The sequence below is a fragment of the Cyprinus carpio genome, chromosome B19, assembly GCF_018340385.1.
Source record: "Cyprinus carpio isolate SPL01 chromosome B19, ASM1834038v1, whole genome shotgun sequence".
Taxonomy (NCBI): domain Eukaryota; kingdom Metazoa; phylum Chordata; class Actinopteri; order Cypriniformes; family Cyprinidae; genus Cyprinus; species Cyprinus carpio.
This window is the reverse complement of record NC_056615.1, coordinates 29,703,672-29,726,171: the sequence shown is the minus strand read 5'-3', so window position 1 is coordinate 29,726,171 and position 22,500 is coordinate 29,703,672. Positions and strand designations below refer to the sequence as shown.

Here is a 22,500-nt window from a genome sequence, read left to right as displayed (position 1 = left end):
TGAAAGTCTGCCAGAAGTTAAGTTGGGGCCACAAAAGCGCACGTGCAGTAAAGTTTATTTATGTTGTTGCCACTGAAACTGTCTATAATGCATTTAAACTAGTGTTAATGTGCGCAGCTCTGCTGTGTTTACAATGGTAACCAAGGAAACGCTGTATCACTGTTCCACAAGCGCTGCTGTGTTTACAGCGGTAACCAAGGAAACGCTGTATTATTATTCCACAAGCGCTGCTGTGTTTACAGCGGTAACCAAGGAAACGCTGTATCACTGTTCCATAAGCACTGCCATGTTTACAGCGGTAACCAAGGAAACGCCATATCACTGTTCCATAAGCGCTGCTGCGTTTACAGCGGTAACCAGGAAACGCTGTATTATTATTCCATAAGCGCTGCTGTGTTTACAGCGGTAACCAGGAAACGCTGTATTATTATTCCATAAGCGCTGCTATGTTTACAGCGGTAACCAAGGAAACGCTGTGTTATTATTCCATAAGCGCTGCTGCGTTTACAGCGGTAACCAGGAAACGCTGTGTTATTATTCCATAAGCGCTGCTGTGTTTACAGCGGTAACCAGGAAACGCTGTATCACTGTTCCATAAGCGCTGCTGCGTTTACAGCGGTAACCAGGAAACGCTGTATTATTACTCCACAAGCGCTGCTGTGTTTACAGCAGTAACCAGGAAACGCTGTATTATTATTCCATAAGCGCTGCTGTGTTTACAGCGGTAACCAGGAAACGCTGTATTATTATTCCATAAGCGCTGCTGTGTTTACAGCGGTAACCAAGGAAATGCTGTATCACTGTTCCAGAAGCGCTGCTGCGTTTACAGCGGTAACCAAGGAAACGTTGTATTATTATTCCACAAGCGCTGCTGTGTTTACAGCGGTAACCAAGGAAACGCTGTATCACTGTTCCATAAGCGCTGCTGTGTTTACAGCGACAAACAGGAAACGCTGTGTTATTATTCCACAAGCGCTGCTGTGTTTACAGCGGTAACCAGGAAACGCTGTATTATTATTCCATAAGCGCTGCTATGTTTACAGCGGTAACCAAGGAAATGCTGTATCACTGTTCCATAAGTGCTGCTGTGTTTACAGCGACAAACAGGAAACGCTGTGTTATTATTCCACAAGCGCTGCTGTGTTTACAGCGGTAACCAGGAAACGCTGTATTATTATTCCATAAGCGCTGCTATGTTTACAGCGGTAACCAAGGAAATGCTGTATCACTGTTCCATAAGCGCTGCTGTGTTCACAGCGGTAACCAGGAAACGCTGTATCACTGTTCCATAAGCGCTGCTGCGTTTACAGTGGTAACCAAGGAAACGTTGTATTATTATTCCACAAGCGCTGCTGTGTTTACAGCGGTAACCAAGGAAACGTTGTATTATTATTCCACAAGCGCTGCTGTGTTTACAGCGGTAACCAGGAAACGCTGTATTATTATTCCACAAGCGCTGCTGTGTTTACAGCGGTAACCAAGGAAACGTTGTATTATTATTCCATAAGCGCTGCTGTGTTTACAGCGGTAACCCAAGGAAACGCTGTATCACTGTTCCATAAGCGCTGCTGCGTTTTACAGCGGTAACCAAGGAAACGTTGTATTATTATTCCACAAGCGCTGCTGTGTTTACAGCGGTAACCAAGGAAACGTTGTATTATTATTCCACAAGCGCTGCTGTGTTTACATCGGTAACCAAGGAAACGCCGTATCACTGTTCCATAAGCGCTGCTGTGTTTACAGCGGTAACCAAGGAAACGTTGTATTATTATTCCACAAGCGCTGCTGTGTTTACAGCGGTAACCAAGGAAACGTTGTATTATTATTCCATAAGCGCTGCTGTGTTTACAGCGGTAACCAAGGAAACGCTGTATCACTGTTCCATAAGCGCTGCTGCGTTTACAGCGGTAACCAAGGAAACGTTGTATTATTATTCCACAAGCGCTGCTGTGTTTACAGCGGTAACCAAGGAAACACTGTATCACTGTTCCATAAGCGCTGCTGTGTTTACAGCGGTAACCAAGGAAACGTTGTATTATTATTCCATAAGCGCTGCTATGTTTACAGCGGTAACCAAGGAAATGCTGTATCACTGTTCCATAAGCGCTGCTGCGTTTACAGCGGTAACCAGGAAACGCTGTATTATTATTCCATAAGCGCTGCTGTGTTTACAGCGGTAACCAAGGAAACGTTGTATTATTATTCCATAAGCGCTGCTGTGTTTACAGCGGTAACCAAAGAAACGCTGTATCACTGTTCCATAAGCGCTGCTGTGTTTACAGCGGTAACCAAGGAAACGCTGTATCACTGTTCCATAAGCGCTGCCTGCTGTCAGAGAGTGAATCTGCGCCTCATTCAGAGCTTCTGCTGTTTCATACAGATTTATTATGTAGCATAATTTCACAAAGCTAAAGTCAGACCATTCTGTTTTTGCTTCAGATTTTGAAATTATACAGTCTAATATAAATCGAACATTGCACTTCTTTTTTTGGATCGATTCATGATTAAAATGCAGTGGTTGACTCTATGGTTTTGCAAAATCAAGGTGCAACAGAGTGAAGAATATGCAAATGTTATTTTATATGTGACTTTTCAATTTCTGTACCTGAACATCTACAAACATAAAAACCTAAAGCATCATTTCATTTATATTTTTGTGCTATAGGCCTATATTTAATTATACAATTACTTGTAATTTGTTCATTTATTCTTATTTACTGGCTGTCACTCGTCTTTAACAATGTTTGAACTTTATATTTATGTTAATTTTTGGCTAGTGATTTTTGCTGTGGTATCGAAATTGAAATAGAGAATTGTAAAATTTTATTGGTATCTAAAATATTGGTGTCATATAACCTTATTTATTAGAATACAAGATAATAGATAAAAAACAATGATAACAGCAACTATTTTATTTTTTGTGGCAGGGCTAGTAAAAATTTGAGCCTCTGGCCCGACCGTCCAGTAGAAAAAATCCTTAGCATTGAGCCCTGAATTAACAAACCTAATTGGCATAAACAGCAATTAGCTTCAACCATGATTCTTTAAATGATTCTTTATGAGTTTGCTGCGTTCAACCGCTTTACCCTCGGAAAGAAAAGAATCATGGCAGACGTCAGGTTCGTTCCAGCTTATTTCTTTAAGAAATCATATTAAAGGCAGTGTATAGGAGATATTTAGTCAATATCCAATGGTTTTTAAATGAAATATAGCATCCCATTTGTTAACAAACATTAATATAAACATTAACCACACTATCTAGACTGTCAGCTTGCCGACGATTCTGGAATTTCGGTCAAATTAATGCGGTTTTCACTGTGCAAAATACATACATTATGCATTAATGATTATTTAATTTTTTTTTTTTACTTAAATAGTCCAAAGATTATGGGAGTACATTTCACAAGAAAATAATATTCCAGTTTTTCTATTTCAAGTTGAAAATAAAATAAAGATGATTCCAGTGCATTTTACAGGAAATTACGATTTATGTCCTTCTACTTCGAAATTTCACATCTAACACACGTTTTTTTCATTGTAAATATACATGAAATTCAACAGAAAAAAATGCCACCATAACACGTAAATTTAAAAATTAATTTAAAAGAAAAATAATTACAAATAATTTTACAAATAATTACAAAGAAATGGCAAAGTAACACAGAAAATTAAACATTTTCTAAAACTGAAATAAATGCTGAAGTAGAAAATTTTTTATTTTCTTGTAAAATGGACTCTATTAATTTCAACTTAGAAAAATCACTTGTACAGTGTATATATTGTGGGAGAAATGAATAAAACTTAAGTCACTATGGCCTTCCTAATTTAGAAACATCTATCAAAACGATCTCAGAGTTTCCCATTCAACCCAAGAGGCCGTTCATGCTCGATTTCTGTCTAAGAAACTTATGATAAATCTGACAGCAAGTGAAGGCAGCGTGAATATTACTAACTACTGTTAGAATATTCATACTGACTTTAGCATAAATATTGACGCAGCTCTTTTCCCTCGAGGATTCCCGTACAGACGCTGTTCAGAGTAAGAGGAAAATGATCCGAGTGTTTCTGTGAATCCTCACAAGGTCAGATCTTTCCCCTGCGAGACGTCCTGAGACGGACCTGCGCTCACACTCGTCAGACTCGACAGCTCGGGCTCAAAGAGAGCAGCACTTCTGCATTCGACAGCACTTCACTCGCTAATGCCTGAAAGGAGCGACTTACTGTGAGACAACTTTAAACAGATTTAACAGAAAAGCCAATTCATAAAACCTTCAAACAGAAGATAATTCAGCATGTCTTAATAAACTGATATATTGGATCAGACAGAAAATAAGAGTAAGAAATAAACAAAGCAATGAGCAAAACACACTTACGTGAGGCTGTATTTAAGCTGTCTGTGTTCAAAAGTGTGATTTCATCTGTTCATACTAAAATCTGCATTTATTTTCCCAACAAATATAGTGGAGAACGAATGGATATATTATTAATTATATTATTATTTTTCTACTGTATAATCGTAAAAAATAAAACAAAGATATGTCTATCATTCGGATCTTTTTAATTTTATATACTATTTTTAGTTAAGAAACTCGCACTGGTTTGCAACATTTCTGTAGAAGAGCAAACAAACAAAAAAAAAACAACCCACACAAAACACGACTAAAACACCGACCTGAAATTACATGCAGAATCATCTGATGAAACACTTACCACCACACGTGCTGAACACACACACACACACACTCACTCACATACACACACACACACACACACACTCACACGCATACACACACACACACACTCACACACGGACCCGCACGCACACACGCACTCACACACACACACACACACACACACACAGTCACACACACACACACACACACTCACTCACTCACACACACACACTCACTCACTCACACACACTCACACACACACATACACTCACACACACACACACACACACACTCATACACTCACACACACACACACACACACACACACACACACACACACACACACACACACACACACACACACACACACACACACACACACACACACACACACACACACACACACTCACACACACACACACACACACACACACACACGCACACACACACACACATACATGCACACACTAGGGCTGGAGTATTTGTTGGTGGGTTGGCATTCAATTTTCAATTTTGAGATTTAAATTTTTTTTTTCTTTTTTTTGAACACCTGCCGTCCCTGAGATACGGTTCTCATTCGCCCTTGAATATGAATCGCATGAGTGAAAGTCATGATTCAGTTCATCTGGAAGAGAAGACAAACATGCCTCAGACCTCAGCTGTGTGGAGCACTTTACATTGAGTGAGGACGAGAAAGTCCAGCAGTGTGCCAAATATGTGATTAGAAACTGTCCTCCCACAACAGCACATCAAGTGTGCAAAATCACCTGAGTTCTGTAAGTAGTACGCATATAGTATAATGTTGGTCTAAAAAAACGAGCTGCTAAAGTCTGCTAAAGTCTGTCTGCACTGGACGCGACAGAAATAAAATAAATTAAACCCAAGTAATATTACAAAAAAATACATACATAAAAATGAAAAAAGCACATAAAGTTACTAAAAAATAACCTATTAATAAATACTTAAATGTTTTAAAATAAAACTATAAATGCACGTTAACTGCGCTTGAACTTGAAATATTGAGTAATCGAACTCATGACTGAATATCTTCTGAGCAGACACATGCTGCGTCCCAAATCACATACTTGTGTGTTCTGTAGTATAAACAGTGAGGAGTGCGTGCACACTGGAAAACCCCAAAAGATAAAGTGCACTTTAAATATCCTGATGATGCACTTTAATAAGTGTGAAATGTTGAACACTTTATGAAGTCAACTGTAGCAGATTTAATTATGTTGTGAAGGGGGAGGGGCTATTAGACTCTGATTATTAATGACAAAATAACCTTGGACTTGAGTACATAGTGGATAAGTGCATAGTGCGTCAAATGGGACGCAGATACACTATATCCCACAATGCACTACGCTCCACATGAGCGACGAGTGAAGCCACATAACATGCACAGTGACAAAACTAACAACGTTTTAAACTAACCTGGATTAGAAATGCAAATGAGGTGTCATAGATGATAAATGGATGCAGCACAACGAGGTCGAGCGGCGTACTGCTGCTGTACGGCTGTGTGCTAGCTTCACGAAGGGTGCAGTATGCAGGGTGCTTTAAGGTACTCACAGGTTGTCGGAATGGCTGTGTAGGGGCAGTGGGCGGAGCTTCCATGCTTCTCTGCCGCGACGTGGCAAAGCTCTTCCTGCGAGCACGAGCGTGCTCTGAAACACACAACACACACAGAGAGAGAGATGATTATTCGCTTGGAGTCCACAGAAACACACACGCAGTGGGCTGCTGTCAGTGTTTTGTCTTGTTTTGTGGTGATTCATCCCTCAGGACAGCAAACCTTTACAGAACTTACATTCCTGCTGCTATAAATACACACACGCAGCCTCCTTCTCTTCAGTCCCACAGATTCATCATGCGGCTCTCAGTATAATCGCAGCAGAAATAAAGCCAGAGGGCTCATGGAAGCACAAGTTCACCGTCGAGGATTGATTTGCTCGCTCTCCATCTACTGTGGAAATCTCCGCCCGCTCCACTCAGACGTCGGTAATACCTGGGGATCTGGATGTGTTCGACTCGGCGGCAAGTTCTCTCTGAAAGTACTTGACCTGCCGCTTCTAGATCTGACACACGCATCTGAAACATTTCAGTGTCAAACCACTGAGCCGTAAATAACCAGATAATGTAGGCTACATCCACCCAGTCAGTGAAGGCCCATTAATTTTCATTTGGGGCTTTTCTTTATCACTTTATGCGCTGTATTCTGGTGTTATTTGAAAGATATAAAGCCAGGGTTAAGTTTACATAAGCATATCTAAGAAGTGCTCAGTTCCCCGAGTCAAGCTGTATTAACTGGTCTCTTCCTCCGGCCGCTGGCAGATATCGTCCGTTTATTCTCAGCGCAAACTTGTCTGGTGTGGACGCTAATAAAGTTATCTTTACAGTTATCGTTCTTGTTGTGAACGTGGCTTTAGTCTCCATCCACTCAGACTCCACCCACAACACTCACTCAGACTCCACCCATATGAATGTAAAAATGTAAACTAACAGATATTGTGTCATTTTTTCCCAGGTGGTAAATCACAGACAACACTCGCTCAGACTCCACCCACAACACTCACTCAGACTCCACCCACAACACTCACTCAGACTCCACCCACAACACTCGCTCAGACTCCACCCACAACACTCGCTCAGACTCCACCCACAACACTCACTCAGACTCCACCCACAACACTCACTCAGACTCCACCCACAACACTCACTCAGACTCCACCCACAACACTCACTCAGACTCCACCCACAACACTCACTCAGACTCCACCCACAACACTCACTCAGACTCCACCCACAACACTCACTCAGACTCCACCCACAACACTCACTCAGACTCCACCCACAACTATCTCAGACTCCACCCACAACACTAACTCAGACTCCACCCACTCACTTAGACTCCACCCACTCAGCACCGCCTCTTAAAGCATATGAATGTAAAAATGTAAACTAACAGATATTGTGTCATTTTTTCCCAGGTGGTTAATCACAGTGCATTAAACCAATTGTTACGCTTTAATATGCTATCTAATTAAATATGTACTAATTTGCATATTTTGTCGAGAACAGAAATCTGAAAATTTCTAGGTGTATTATTAAGGATGGGTACCGATAACGATACTATTTGATGCAAAAAGATACGATGTGAAAAGTTATTTGAATACTGCTGAATATTAGCAACTGTATTAAACTTCTTCAGTCAAGAGCAGTGAAATATTTTTCTCTTTGTGTTTTATTTTATTGACATTAAAGGAACAGTTCACCCAAAAAAGAAAATTGTGTCATCATTTACTCACTCTCAAGTTGTTTTAAACCTGAATGAGTTTCTTTCTTCTGTTGAACATAAAAGTTATTTTGAAGAATGTGGGAAACCAAACTGCTGGTTCCCAGTAACTTCCATATTTCTTTTTCCTACTAGTAAAGTCAGAGGGGACCAGCAACCGTTTGGTTACCCACATTCTTCAAAATCTTCTTTTGTGTTCAGCACAAGAAAGAAATTAATAGATGTTTTGTACAGCATGACCGTGATTAAATAATGACAGAATTCATATTTTTGGGTGAACTATCCCTTTAATGACAATCGGCAGCATGTTTAGTACTGTCCCTTTAAGAGCTGCACGCGTTTCTCTCTCAACTGTTTACTTTCACTTCAGACATAACTAACTGTTTTTATATTTGAACCTTGTGTTTTGACAGTATTAGCGCAATCAGATGATAATTAAGATAACTAAGTAATCAGGTGCTGTTTGACCGGCCTTTTTTCGTACGGACGCTTCAGGTGTAGGCTACGTGCTCTGAATAAGCACATGTCAGAACAGCACACGAACGAAACGTTTAGCAAGGCTATAATGTACTTCTGTGATTGTGAATAAGTGCAGTGTCTCGCGAGGGTAACTCTACCGCTGAGTTGCAGTTGGAGCTGGACCCGCATTGCTTGAGGTAGATGTTGTGTTTTGTTAGTATTGACCCAATTATGTACCGGTCACAAAAAGATACCGGTTCTGGGTAACCATCCCTCTGTATTATACAAGCAAACCAAAAAACACAGCCTCCACATACATATAGTGATGTGATCTGGGAAAACCCGTCGGATGTCGCGCTGGGATGTTTTCAGAAAATTAAAAAAGTAGGCTATATGTAATTTTTTTTGTCAAAATTGGGTTTTCATTAAATTATTATTCTATAATGTGTTCTCATCTTTAAGCTTTTTAAGCTCAGCTCAGAGATGTAAATGACTAATAACTCCTCTCGGCATAGCTGCGGCGTGTTTTACATTCGTTTCTGTGTCCAAGAAATTTGTAAAATTACTTCTACTTCTTATAAATATTTGATAAATAGTCTATACGCATATCCCTCAGATCCTCATCCATTTGAGAGCAAACCACAAAGTGTTTTTTCCTGTAAGTGATCAGACCCTCACACCACTTCACCTGACCGCAGCACATAAGTGTTCTCAGCGCCGCTCGATCTCAGGCTATAAACGGCTCTAACGTGTCGCTCCTCAGTCAGATCTGAACTCCTGAAGCTGGAGTGTTTGGGAAAACTGTTAGGAAACAATCATTAGAGGTGTAAGTCATCAGCCAAAAGTACAAATCTGCTGAAAATGTGTTCATCCTCAGGGAGTCCGAGATCAGGATGAGTGTGTTTCTTCATCAGATTTGTAGAAATGTAGCACTGCATCAGTGTCTCAGATCAATCACCCTTTAAACAGCTCTAAACAAATGTGTGAGAGACAACAGAAGATAGACTTTTTCACTGGAGTGGTGTTGTCCGAAGACCCGGTTCTTCAGTACTAAGTCAGTACTAAAAAAGCTAAAATGTTACGTACCAGTTTTTTTAAGTACCGGTGGTACAGAGTACAGAGAATACTATGAAATATTTTAATTTGAATGTAGGATTGAAATGAATGCTGTTATTAGAGTAGTTCATCGTTAGCATAAACGCGGCTAACGCTAATATAATGAGCATTAGAATTAAGTTTCTTTATTAACTATTTAATGCTCCTATAACTTTTATTAGGGTAAAAAAAACTGGATGACATGATGATGTTTACTATTTTTACACAACAGAGGCTTTTTAATGAATTGTGAATCTAAAATATACGTGTTAGAGAATGTACAAATTAACACTGTTTGTGTCATATCAGTCAGAAAAACAGTTCTGGGCTTTTTTTAAAATAATTTTTTAGCTAACTTAGTTGTTATTCTTGGCTTTAAAATTCAAAATCCCTTTAAAATTAAATATGTACACAGTTTGGATTAATTGAAAGTATAGTCAAATATTTTAATTAGCATGTTTTTGTGTTTTGCTTTGGTACCGAAATTGGTACAGAGGATTGGTACCGTGACAACACTACACTGGAGGAAGTGTTATTATGGATTATGGACTCTATGTATTTGAGTTAAAAACGTCTTAATGCTGGATGTGTTTCATCTTTTGTCTTCTCCAGATGTTCACTGATGGACTGGAGTGCTGTGGATTATTTGTGGATTATTGTGATGTTTTTATCAGCTGTTTGGACTCTCATTCTGACGGCACCCATTCACTGCAGAGCATCCATTGCTGAGACACTGATGCAGTGCTACATTTCTACAAACCTGATGAAGAAACAAACTCATCCTGATCTCAGATGAACTTAGAGTGAGCACATTTTCAGCTAATTTTGGGTCAGCCGTTCCTTCAATGTCTCAGATATAACACACCTGACCTCGAGGTAAATCACAGCTGTTTTTTGCCGCTGCTGAATCAGGACAAACAGGCTGACAGCGGAGTGACGTCCGTGTGTTTTACAGTCTTTAATAATCCGTTATGAGTTTATGACATGCCTCTCCTTCTCTCCGGGTTCAGTTATGACAGGGTTTTACAGGATTATGAGATCTGTGCGTGCAGGAACAGTTTTGGGAATATCAGCCGTGTGCCGCTGTGTGATCTATAAACACGAGCGTTAATCATCTGCGTCTGATCTGATTCCAGCGTGCATCAATTACACAATCACACTAAAAATATAACACAAACATGAAATCACAGTAGGTGTTTCATCCAGACTGGAAGATGGTTAGAAACTTCTCATAAGACGATCACAGACAGTAATCCAGGAATATGAGGCTTCCACGAGCTTCTGAAGACCGCAGAACCACATGAAATCTGTTTTACTTTTCCATGTAATGCTTATATTAAATTTTAGAAGCCATGTGTAATTAATTGAAGTCATGAAACTTATACAGTTTAGCAACAATTTATTTTAAAGTTTAACAAAAATTAATTTTTTAGGGCCCTATGAAATTACATTTATTTTTTCTGTGTTCTCCACTTTATTTCTTCTGGATTTCCATTTAATGGTTTAATTAACTTTCATTAATAATATGCAATCAATTAAACGTGTAAAACTTTTGTAAAACAATTTAATAATTTATTAACCTGTTTGACTTTTTGTGCATTTATAACACTAACACTGTAATGAATATTTTAAAATGAAATGAAAGTGAACTATTTTGACAGGTTGTCATGAAGGTTTGTATAGGATATGACGATGCTTTTATCAAAATAATATGGAGATTTGTTTCGTATGCAGAACATACAGACGTCATATTTCAAAAGCAGTCGTTTTGCACCCAGAAACGTAATTTGATTAAGTGTCCAGCCCTACTTTTGATTTATTCAACCAAATTTCTGTGACGTTCTGCATTATACAGTAAATTCCACTATTATGGCTGCACTGAGTCATAAAAATCATAATGAGCTTATATGATCAAAAATAACATGCTATTATGAGCCTGGATGAGGACTGAAAACCTGGACCCGTTTCTGTGAGTGACTTTCTGTTGCTAGGGAGTTCTGGGTCGTTGCCAGGGTGTTGCTAAGCAGTGTGGGATTTTTCATCTGTTTTCAGCATTTAACTTTTAGCGCTAGTGATGCTGGACTCGGTAATCAGTGCCGATGTGCGTCTTCTGACATAAAGTCGTAAAGTCCCTCTGTTTCTTACAGTTTTGCTCTGAATTCGAGGTCTTTGTTTGGTCGTCATGGAAACTGCCTCCGTTTAAGCAAAAAAAGACACACGGAGCTCAGCGCTCGCAGGACACACAAGCTTCATGCCTACGAACGCAGAAAGACTTTAATTAGTCATAAAACCGCCGAGCCGCTCGGATCGTAAATTACGCTTTCAATTCGCCCGGGTGATATCGTCTCGCACAAAACAAAAAAAAAAAAAAAACAAACCAACCCAAACCCAACGCCGTTCTGGATGTTAATGCAATGTCAGGCTGAAGTGTGTGTGTGTGTGTGTGTGTGTGTGTGTGAGTGTGTGTGGGTGGGAATCGCTGAGAGCATCGTTGATACACGTATCACACACACACACCTCTGTGTGGGCGCCACACACACACGCACGCTTGAGGAAGGGTCTCTGTGTGGGCGAGTTTGAGCAGCTGCATCTCACCAGAGAGAAAACACAGAGAACATGAGCCTCTAACCTTCATCATCATCATCATCATCATCATATACATGTGCTTCAGTTCACAAACAGCAGCAGCTAGCTCCATTAACACTCGTGATCTCCTGTTCTCACGCTGGGCTGTTACTGTTGACTAAAACAACTAAAAACTATTGTTTTAGCTGAAATAGAGCTGAAATAAATATAACATAATAATATACTAATATAGCACTTGCATATCGTTGCTCTTTTGTTGGTTTTGATTGCTTCTATTGTCCTCATTTGTAAGTCGCTTTTGATAAAAGCTAAACAATGTAAATGTAAATAACAAAACTAAGTTGAAATTTTAAAACAAGGCCCAAATCAAATAAACAAGTAACACAAATAAAATAAATCTCTTCATATAAACAAAATAAGGCTAATCATAAAACAAAATAAGGCTTTGTCTGTGCTCTCTTACATTTAACCACTGCATCTTAATCATGATCCAAACAAAGACGCTGCATACATGCAACACGAGCAGTTTTTAATCTAAACTAGATTGTAGAATTCCGAAATTTGAAGCAAAAACAGAATGGTTTGACTTCAGTTTTGTGAAACTATACATATTTAAAAAATCTGCATGAAACAGAAACAACAGACGAGCTGAACGAGACGCAGATTCACTCTCTGCCAGCAGGTGGAGCTTAATGCGTTTCCTTGGTTACCGCTTTAAACAAAGCACTTGTGAACACTGCAGCAGGTGGAGCTTAAATCGTTTCCTTGGTTACTGCTGTAAACAAAGCACTTGTGAACACTGCAGCAGGTGGAGCTTAATGTGTTTCCTTGGTTACTGCTGTAAACAAAGCACTTGTGAACACTGCAGCAGGTGGAGCTTAAAGCGTTTCCTCGGTTACCGCTGTAAACAAAGCACTTGTGAACACCGCAGCAGGTGGCGCTTAAAGCGTTTCCTTGGTTACCGCTGTAAACAAAGCACTTATGAACACTGCAGCAGGTGGCGCTTAAAGCGTTTCCTCGGTTACCGCTGTAAACAAAGCACTTGTGAACACTGCAGCAGGTGGAGCTTAAAGTGTTTCCTTGGTTACTGCTGTAAACAAAGCACTTGTGAACACTGCAGCAGGTGGCCTTAAAGCGTTTCCTTGGTTACCGCTGTAAACAAAGCACTTGTGAACACCGCAGCAGGTGGTGCTTAAAGCGTTTCCTTGGTTACCGCTGTAAACAAAGCACTTATGAACACTGCAGCAGGTGGCGCTTAAAGCGTTTCCTCGGTAACCACTGTAAACAAAGCACTTGTGAACACAAAGCGTTTCCTTGGTTACCGCTGTAAACAAAGCACTTATGAACACCGCAGCAGGTGGAGCTTAAAGCGTTTCCTTGGTTACCGCTGTAAACAAAGCACTTGTGAACACAAAGCGTTTCCTCGGTTACCGCTGTAAACAAAGCACTTATGAACACAGTAGCAGGTAGAGCTTAAAGTGTTTCCTTGGTTACCGCTGTAAACAAAGCAGCGCTGCACTTATGAACTTTAATATGCTTTATACCAAAGACTAAAGAATACCCAAGAGATGTCACTCGTATAGTTTTGAATGGGGAAAAATGCAATGCTCAATATGGCCGCTCAATTGGCAGAATGAAAGAGCCAATTGCTAATAGATAAAGTCAGCGCGTCAGTGCAGCTGCCGTTAGAAGCGTCCCGGTTGCTATAGAAACAGTCAGCGTTCTGAGACGTGCGCTCAGGACTGCGCATGCACACTGCATGATCTAGCCTGAATAATTTGCTTTTTATAACGTTATTTGAGCAAAATAAACATTTATGACACAGTTGTTATCAGATTTCTTTGGTGATTTCAAATATGAAATATAATCCTAAGCTTAGTGAACGGTTTTGTAGAATTTGATGTTTCCCCATTTAAAGAGATAGGAGTAGCACTTGGATGCCGAGAGGCGTTTCAAAGATGGCCGCCGAGTGACATGACTTGTCTTAAAGAGACTTTGTTTATACAGAGGCCAGATGAAAAGAAAAATACAATCTAAACTTTTCTAAAGACAGTAAGATCTCCTCAGACATGCATTCATATAAACTCCTGCACCTAAATGAATCGCGATTGTTTAGCATCTCAACCGATCTGAATCATCACATATTTGAATCGATTTTCAACCGGCTCACAGTTAATCATTACATCCCTAATTAAACATAACTGGGGTGGGCGATATGACCAAAATCTTATATCACGGTATGAGTAATTTTATATCATGATAACGAGATATATATATTACGATATAGTTATTTTTTGCTTCTAATAAGGTTCTTATTATATCACCGTTTGTGATACCATAGAATTTTCATAATTCTTGTCACCACTGTCAATATCACAGAAAAACTAATACAAGAGAAAAAGAAAAAAAGAGAGAAAAAATGTACAGTAGGATACAGTAAGTAACGAATTACAAGCAAAAGGACAAAAAACTACAATAAATAGACGCTACATGCATTGTATAAATTAATCAGTCCCTCCAGGATTTCACAGAACCTTTTTCTGATTTTTGCAGCCTAAAATAGCTGCTGCTTTTCTCAAAATTTGTGGTGATATTTGCAGCATTTCTTATTGTTTTGCAGTGAAAATTACACAACAAAAAACATCCAACAAACATCCCTCTCCTTACTTACTTCACCAACCAATGTATCCATACAGAACGACGTTCGACGACACCAGCACCAGTGCCATTAAGTTCTACAGAAGTGAAAAGAAAGTGAAAGTCGTGACATTTGTCAAGTATGGTAACCCATACTCTGAATTGGTGCTCTGCATTTAACCCATCCAAGTGCACACACACAGCAGTGAGAAGTGAACACACCGTGAACACACACCCGGAGCAGTGGGCAGCTGTATATCCAGCGCAAGGGCACTTCAGTCATGAGTATTGAGGGAGGAAGAGAGCACTGTTCATTCACTCCCTACTGAAGGTGGCACTCACCCTAATCACACATGTACATCTCGGAGACATCTAATGTCTGCATTTACATATGCAAGATGTGTTTTTAAGAGTGTTTGTTCATCTGCAGTACGTCTCTAAGATGTTTCCTATCAGATGTCAAACAGACATTTATTAGAACGCATGTAAAACTGCTTCTGAGACCTTTATCAGAGTACACAGCAGATGATTCCCAGATCTTTAGCAGACGTCCTACAGATGTAATAAATATATTACATCTGATAAAATGTACTTATATTACTGTCATTCATAATGTCTAAATATAATTTTACAGGTTACAGGTTTGGAACGACATGAAGGTGAGTAATTTTCAGTTTTGGGTGAACTGTCCCTTTAAGATTTATCATGGATTCCCTGCATTAACGGCCAGCAAAGCAACACGTAGTCAAATTCAAACAGTGCTTTTTCATACTTTTAAATATGTGTATTTAACCGTTCAAGGCCAATAACTCAACCAGAATACTCACGCTGTCTATATTCATGTGCACAGCTCACAGACTGCGTGCACATAACGCTTTTGTTTAGATTTCAGCAGCTTCAAATCACTGTTTTTAAACCGCAATGATTAAAAAATGTGTGCAACCAATAAAACATTGTGACCATTATACTAGCAGTAATAAATAACAGTACACAAATACTGCACTAAAATAAAACTGTTTCCACGGAACACAAGTAAATACTTTCTGACACATATCATAAAAATACTTTGGCAACACTTTACTTAAAGCCAGTAAATGCACTATTAAAGTATTCTTAATACATTAATGATGCCTTATAATGCAACTCATAATACACTGTATGAATAACTGTAATCAGTCATTATAGCACTTATCTATTCAATCCTGCACCTTTTGAAAGTGTAATTCATTAAAACACATGATAAACAACCGATGTCATATATAACAAATAATCAGCAAATATTATAGTGCTTTTTCACTTTAACTGTTATTATACATCATACTGCATATTAACTGTTATAATTTAAGAGATGAAATGCATTTATAATTTATAAAACATCAGACAGAGGTTTGAGTTTGTGCTTTATTTCAAGGTTTCTGAAGTCATCCGATGATGCACTGCATGAGAAACATTTATACTGATGCATCTGTCAGACGCTTTCTCTTAAGTGACTGGCACTGCATTCATGTTATACAAGGCTTTCTTGGAGATCCAACCCATGAACAATAAAGAAACGTAAGTGAAACTGGTTACTCAATGAGTAAATCTCTCATGTGAAATATGAACATGGTGTTCGTTTACGAGACTCTAGAGAACGAACGACTTCTGTTATTTGATTCAGTGAGAGAGAATAATCACCTAAATTTCATGCAAAGCACCTTCAGAAGACACTGAATGCAGCACACGAGTGTTATGCAGCTTTTTATCATTTTTTGGCACTATGAAGTAAGGACAGAATGTTTATTCTAGTGAACTATCACTTTAAGCTCACAGCTGATCTGGAGTCAGTAAAGATCATATATGAATAATATATCAGTCATCTGTGTGGATCTCTGCTGGAGCGGATCACATCACATTCATCTCTTCATCAGATCGACCGAAATATAAACTAATTATCTGTTTCACATCTGGCTTTACTGTGTGTTTATCATTCACACTGCAGTCTGTGTCGCTCAGCTGTGACATGATCGGATGCTGCTCTATACGCTGACCGATCATATGCTGTTTTTAACAGCCTGAAGAAGCGTTTTCAAACTACAACAGCATTAAAGACTGCTTTTTGCATTGTAAGAATTTAGTTAAATATATTTTTTACATTGTAAAAGTTCATGTAATTATTTGCATTATATATTAAATATTCACACATTATATTTAGCACTATAAGAATGCAACTTAATGCATTAAATAATTCACAGTAAGTTCTTTTGGCTTACATATATGCATTCAATTTAATGCATTATACGCCGTATATTCAATTCTTTGCATTATATGTTTGCGTTACGTATTACACATTTTTGCACTGCAAGAGTTAAATTTAATACACAATATACTCTGCAGTAAATGTAATTCTATCCATTACAGAAATCTGGCATAAACTGTTAAAATAATTGCTTTATCAGACTGAACTGATAAATAAACAAATATTGGCTACTATTGATGCAGTCACTGATATATTGTGCATTTCCGAAAAATTTACTAATTTTCTTTCACAACTAACTTCAATTTAATGCATTATATACACCTTGCAGTAAATTTATTTATTTGCATTATATATGACATATGCGTGTGTTTTATTTGTGCCCTATCAGGATTCATTATAATGCATTATATTCTTTGCAGTAAATTGAATCCTTTGCATTAGATTTTTGCACTGTATGTTTTTTCACTTTAAAGCATTATATAAATAAATTCTGATGTATTGCACACCCACAATTAATGCACTGATTGTTTTCGGCCGTGACTGATACAGCAGCTCAGTGTAAAACACTCCTGATCAATAACCCAACCAGCTGCAGTCGCTCTACACCAGCACCGAAACCAGAACACACTGCAGGACATCAAGTGTGTGTGTGTGTGAGATCAGAGCATTACCGCAGCCCTGGAATGTAATAAAAGTGTTTCCAGTGGAAGAAATCTCCAGAGATCTCCAGCGACAGACCCAAACCAGCACAGGATTCACTCTCATTGTCATGAAGTTTAGCATTTCTCAACTTTCTGTCGCCACACTAGTGCTGCTAGTGACCTGACCAGAGCTAGCTTGTGAGTGAGTCCTCGATCACATGTGTGCTGCCGAACAGACCATAATATCACCGAGACTGACCCTAGCAACAGCTTAGCAACCATGCACAGCAAACACCGTCCACAATTCCTGCATGTAAAGATCCAGTTTAATTCAATGTATGTTGGAGATTACAGTGCTCTCATTAATCTTAAGAACGTTTAATACATTCCACCATATTTAACCCACGGCAGAAAATGTCAAGAAAGTGTGCAGATTCTGTGTGGGCCGATAGAAAAGTGTTTTCGGCAGAGATCCACAAGCTACAGCAGCTACGCTGGGAATTAAAGACAAGCAAACCCAGCATGCAGTATGCATACAAACTACCTTCTCAATATGTATAGTGAAAGTGAAAGTGAAATAAAAAAGTATGTGAAACAGTATGCAGTGTGTATCAAAATATTTTTGAATATGCATGATATACGGTGTACTATTTTTATGAAATAGTATATAAAACAGTATGCAATATGCATAGCATCTAAATCTTCTAAATATGCATGGTACATTGCATACTACTTTTATAATAGCATGTGAAAATTACGCAGTGTGCATACCATCTAAATATTTGTGAATGCACATAATATACTGCAGACTTTAATAAAATAGTATGTGAAACAATATGCAGTATGCATGATACACGATGCATTGCATACAATATAAAATATGTGAAACAGCATGCATACCAACTCCTTCTGACTATACACAATATGCTGCACACTATTTTTATAAAATGCCTTGTGAAACAGTACGCAGAGTGCACAGCAAGACTGTTGTCACGTGATTTTGTTGCATTATGTTCAGTGCACATCATCCAGATAGAATCACAGAAATACATACAGATGTACTTTTACATGCAAATCCAAGTTTTGTGAAAAACATCTCAACTGCCGTCAGTCTGATCCAGTCATGCAAGAAATTAATATGTCATATTGCATCCAGTTAGTCACAGTAATGTAAGATCAAGTGCAGCGCATCGCACTGTGGCATGTACTGCATGCATACTACATATTTCAGCAAATCCATGCATACAGAAGTGTGCAGGTGTACAGTGCAGAACCACGTATGGCAGCAGTTCTAGTCCACTACTGTAAACACACGGTCTGTAGGGGGCAGCACTGAGCGGGTGGGACAAATAACAATCTACCATAATAACACACTACTGTACATGAGGCTATATGTGACACTGAACCACAAAACCAGGTAGTTGTTTAAAAAAAACTGAGGTTTATACATCATCTGAAAGCTGAATAAATCATCTCTCCATTGATGTGTGGTTTGTTAGGAGGGACAATATTTGTCTGAGATACAACACTATTTGAAAATCTGTAATCTGAGGGTGCAAAAAAATCTAAATATTGAGAAAATTATCTTTAAAGTTGTTCAAATTAAGTTCTTAGCAATGCATATTACTAATCAAAAATTAAGTTTTGATATATTTACAGTAGGAAATGTACAAAATATCTTCATGGAACATGACCTTTACTTAACATCCTAATGATTTTTGGCATAAAAGAGAAATGTATAATTTTGACCCAGTGTATTGTTGTCTATTTATAATCACCGCAGACTCACTTTGAAAGGAAATAGTGCATCATTATTTACTGTAACGCTACTAAAGATCCAAGCTCACAGTCCTCCGGCTGTAACTGAAGCTCGGGGTTAGTTTGCGAGTTCTTACCCGAGAAGAGAGACGCAGGCGCCGGGCCTCAGCGCGTCTCTCCGTCCGTCGGTCTCTCCGCTCCAGTAACTAACGTTAACGTTATCATGGAAATGTTCAGTGCGTTCCTCAGACATCTGTCATACTCTCACTGTCCTCAGATCAGTTCTGTCCGGCGGGAGAATCACTGTCTAACTCTGTCCTCACGCGGACATGTGCAGAGCTCTTCTTCAGCACCGGCTCACTATAAACAGCGAAATTCATCCCTCGTTCATCAGCGTGCGGTGCTCTCCGCGTCCCGCGGCGGCTGCTCCTCGGTCTTCAGTCGGGCTGTCGCTGCGCTCCGCTCGGCCCGCGCTCGCTCGAGTCTCCGCTGCCGTTTCCAGGGTGACGCGCAGATTCCCGCCGGCGCTCATCGTTCGCTTCGCGGTGAACGCGGCTGGCGCGCGCGCGGCGGGCTTGTCATTTCGCCGACTCGCGAGCGATCCTCATCCCGTTACTCCCGCATCGCCGAAAACAAACGCGATATTCAGCGCGACGGTTAGACGCGAGCCAGGAATGATCCTGCGTGGGCGGACCGCGCGCGCATCCTCCTCCTCCTCATCTTCATCTCACACCGACAGAAGAACAAAACCGTGCAGCCCTACAGCGCGCGTCTGACAGACTGAAGAGAGATCTGCAGCTACGCTCCCGCGCGCGCGAACACACCTAACAACGGCCGCGCAGTGTTTAAATTCTAACGTCTTCAACCGACACCTGAAACGTTTGAAACTTAAGCAACTGCCAGATTTTTAACCGTCAGTCCGGAGGAGCGGCGCGCTTCATTCAAACGAACCAAGTTCGATTCCCGCGCTGGAAGAGATCGGTTTTTATTAATGATCAGGTAAAATACTCTGTTTGTCAGATGATATTAGTGATTACTTAGTAACAGTTGTACTAGCGTACATTCAATGAGCCTCATGACTAAGAAAGTTCATTTAAATCTTAAAACACAAAGATAACTTACTCTTAAGGTGACGCTGTCAAGTCCCATTCTGTGAATGCTTCACATTATACGAGTCAGCAAATGAATGTAAAGTGGAATAAATGTAATTCGAGGGAATGATTTTAAAATACAGAACGGGATTTATCAAAATTATGAATAACACACACTCGCACCAGAGATGAGCCCGAACTCGGGTCGCACACCCACTCAGAGCACCCCGCTCGCGATGGTTCAGTCCAGCCCTCGCTACATCAAGCAGCATGGATCAAACCAGCTGGACATGGGGGGGGGGTTGGCAGGTGGCACAACGACTTACAGTTTCCATGACAACACAAGCCTTCAAATCTGTGGATGGCCGTCCTCCATATTAAATAAGAACCAGTATAAAGCAAAAGGAAAAATAAAGAGAGAGAGAGAGAAAGATGGTCGGCCAAAGTGCTTTTGCTCCCCAGAGCCGTTGCTTAACACATGGCTACAGCTATATGTAATTATCGTCATGGTTACCAGCAGAAAGTCTGTGTGTGTGTTTCATCTCCTGAAATAAAATCACATGTATCCGTGTTAAACAATCCACATTCAAAATCATACAGTAACACAGTGTGTGAATTTAGCATGTTTGTGTGTAAATATGCATTTAGGTAAGAATATAAATATATAAATACAGCACCAGGACCTCCTGCTGAAGGGTGCATGTATATTACACAGAAACATACAACATCAACACACTGACAGCATCTAAACATGAATCCTTTATACTGAACACGAACAACTCTGGAGATGGGCCAGTTAACAGAATAATGAATTCACAGAGACTTTTGCTAACTGCTTTCAATGAATAGTAGCTTAAGGGCCCCCAGTTCACAGCAAGAACGATATTTATAACAATAACTATAAAGATAAAGGCCTGCCGACACCAAGAACGATAACTACAACGATAAACGTTAATGTCAAAAGCATGTTAATACCAAGATCAATAACTATAAAAATCAATAAAGATCTGTTGACACCAAGAATGAAAACTATAATATCAAAAGTTAACGTTACAAGCCTGCTGACACAAGAACAATAATTATAACAATAAATGTTGACGTTAAAGGCATGTTGACACCAAGAACGATAACTATAACAACAAACGTTAACGTTACTAGCCGGCTGAAACAAGAACAATAGTGATAAATGTTAACGCTAAAAGCTTTTTGACACCAAGAACCATAACTATAATAAGAAACGTTAACGTTTAAGATCTGTTGACACCAAGATCAGTAACAACAAATGTTAACGTTATAAGCTTGCTGACACAAGAACAATAACTATATAATGTTAAATGTTAACATTAAACGCATGTTGACACAAAGAACCATAAATATAATGATACATTTGAACGTTAAAGGTTAAAGATAAGCGATAAAAATATTGTTCCTCTGTGTTGTAATCGTTATCGTTGCATTGAGAACTTCCTTAAATTTAGAATGATTTTTAAAACTATATAATCTAAACTAATTAACATTAACCATCATGAAGACCTACTAAAAACCTATAAATAACTTTTATTGGCAATGGTGTGAACAAGCTTTTAGATTGATTATTAAAACTTCATTATAGTTATGGTCCTCTTTATGAATGCCCCTTTAAGCGATTATTAAACTTTATCGGTACAGTTATTGTACATGATGTAAAAGGTCCTTTAACCTTCTTGAAAACTCACAAAAGGTTGCTAGGTGACATATTGCACATAAAATATGACATAACATATCCATGATGTCAATGCACCATATTTGCATTCTGTCCAGTGTCAGTTCTGCCACATCATCTGACAGAATCACCAGGAACCTTTTAGCGCAAAAAAGTAGCGTATAACTACGCTGATGATTACCTGTGCTGTTTGCATGTCGTAGTGTATGTGTAAAAACTTAAGTACGTGTATGTGAGTGTTTTTGAGCATGTGTGTGTGTGTGTGACTAGCTATGTTTTCATCCACCTATTTTTATGCGCATTTTGGGATATCGCATAAAAAAC

The 22,500-nt window shown here is 39.2% G+C and overlaps 1 pseudogene; it reads right to left on the bottom strand.

The window, feature by feature from the left end:
* Window positions 1-22,500, bottom strand: part of LOC109058809 — a 726,037-nt pseudogene that overhangs the window by 685,389 nt on the left and 18,148 nt on the right.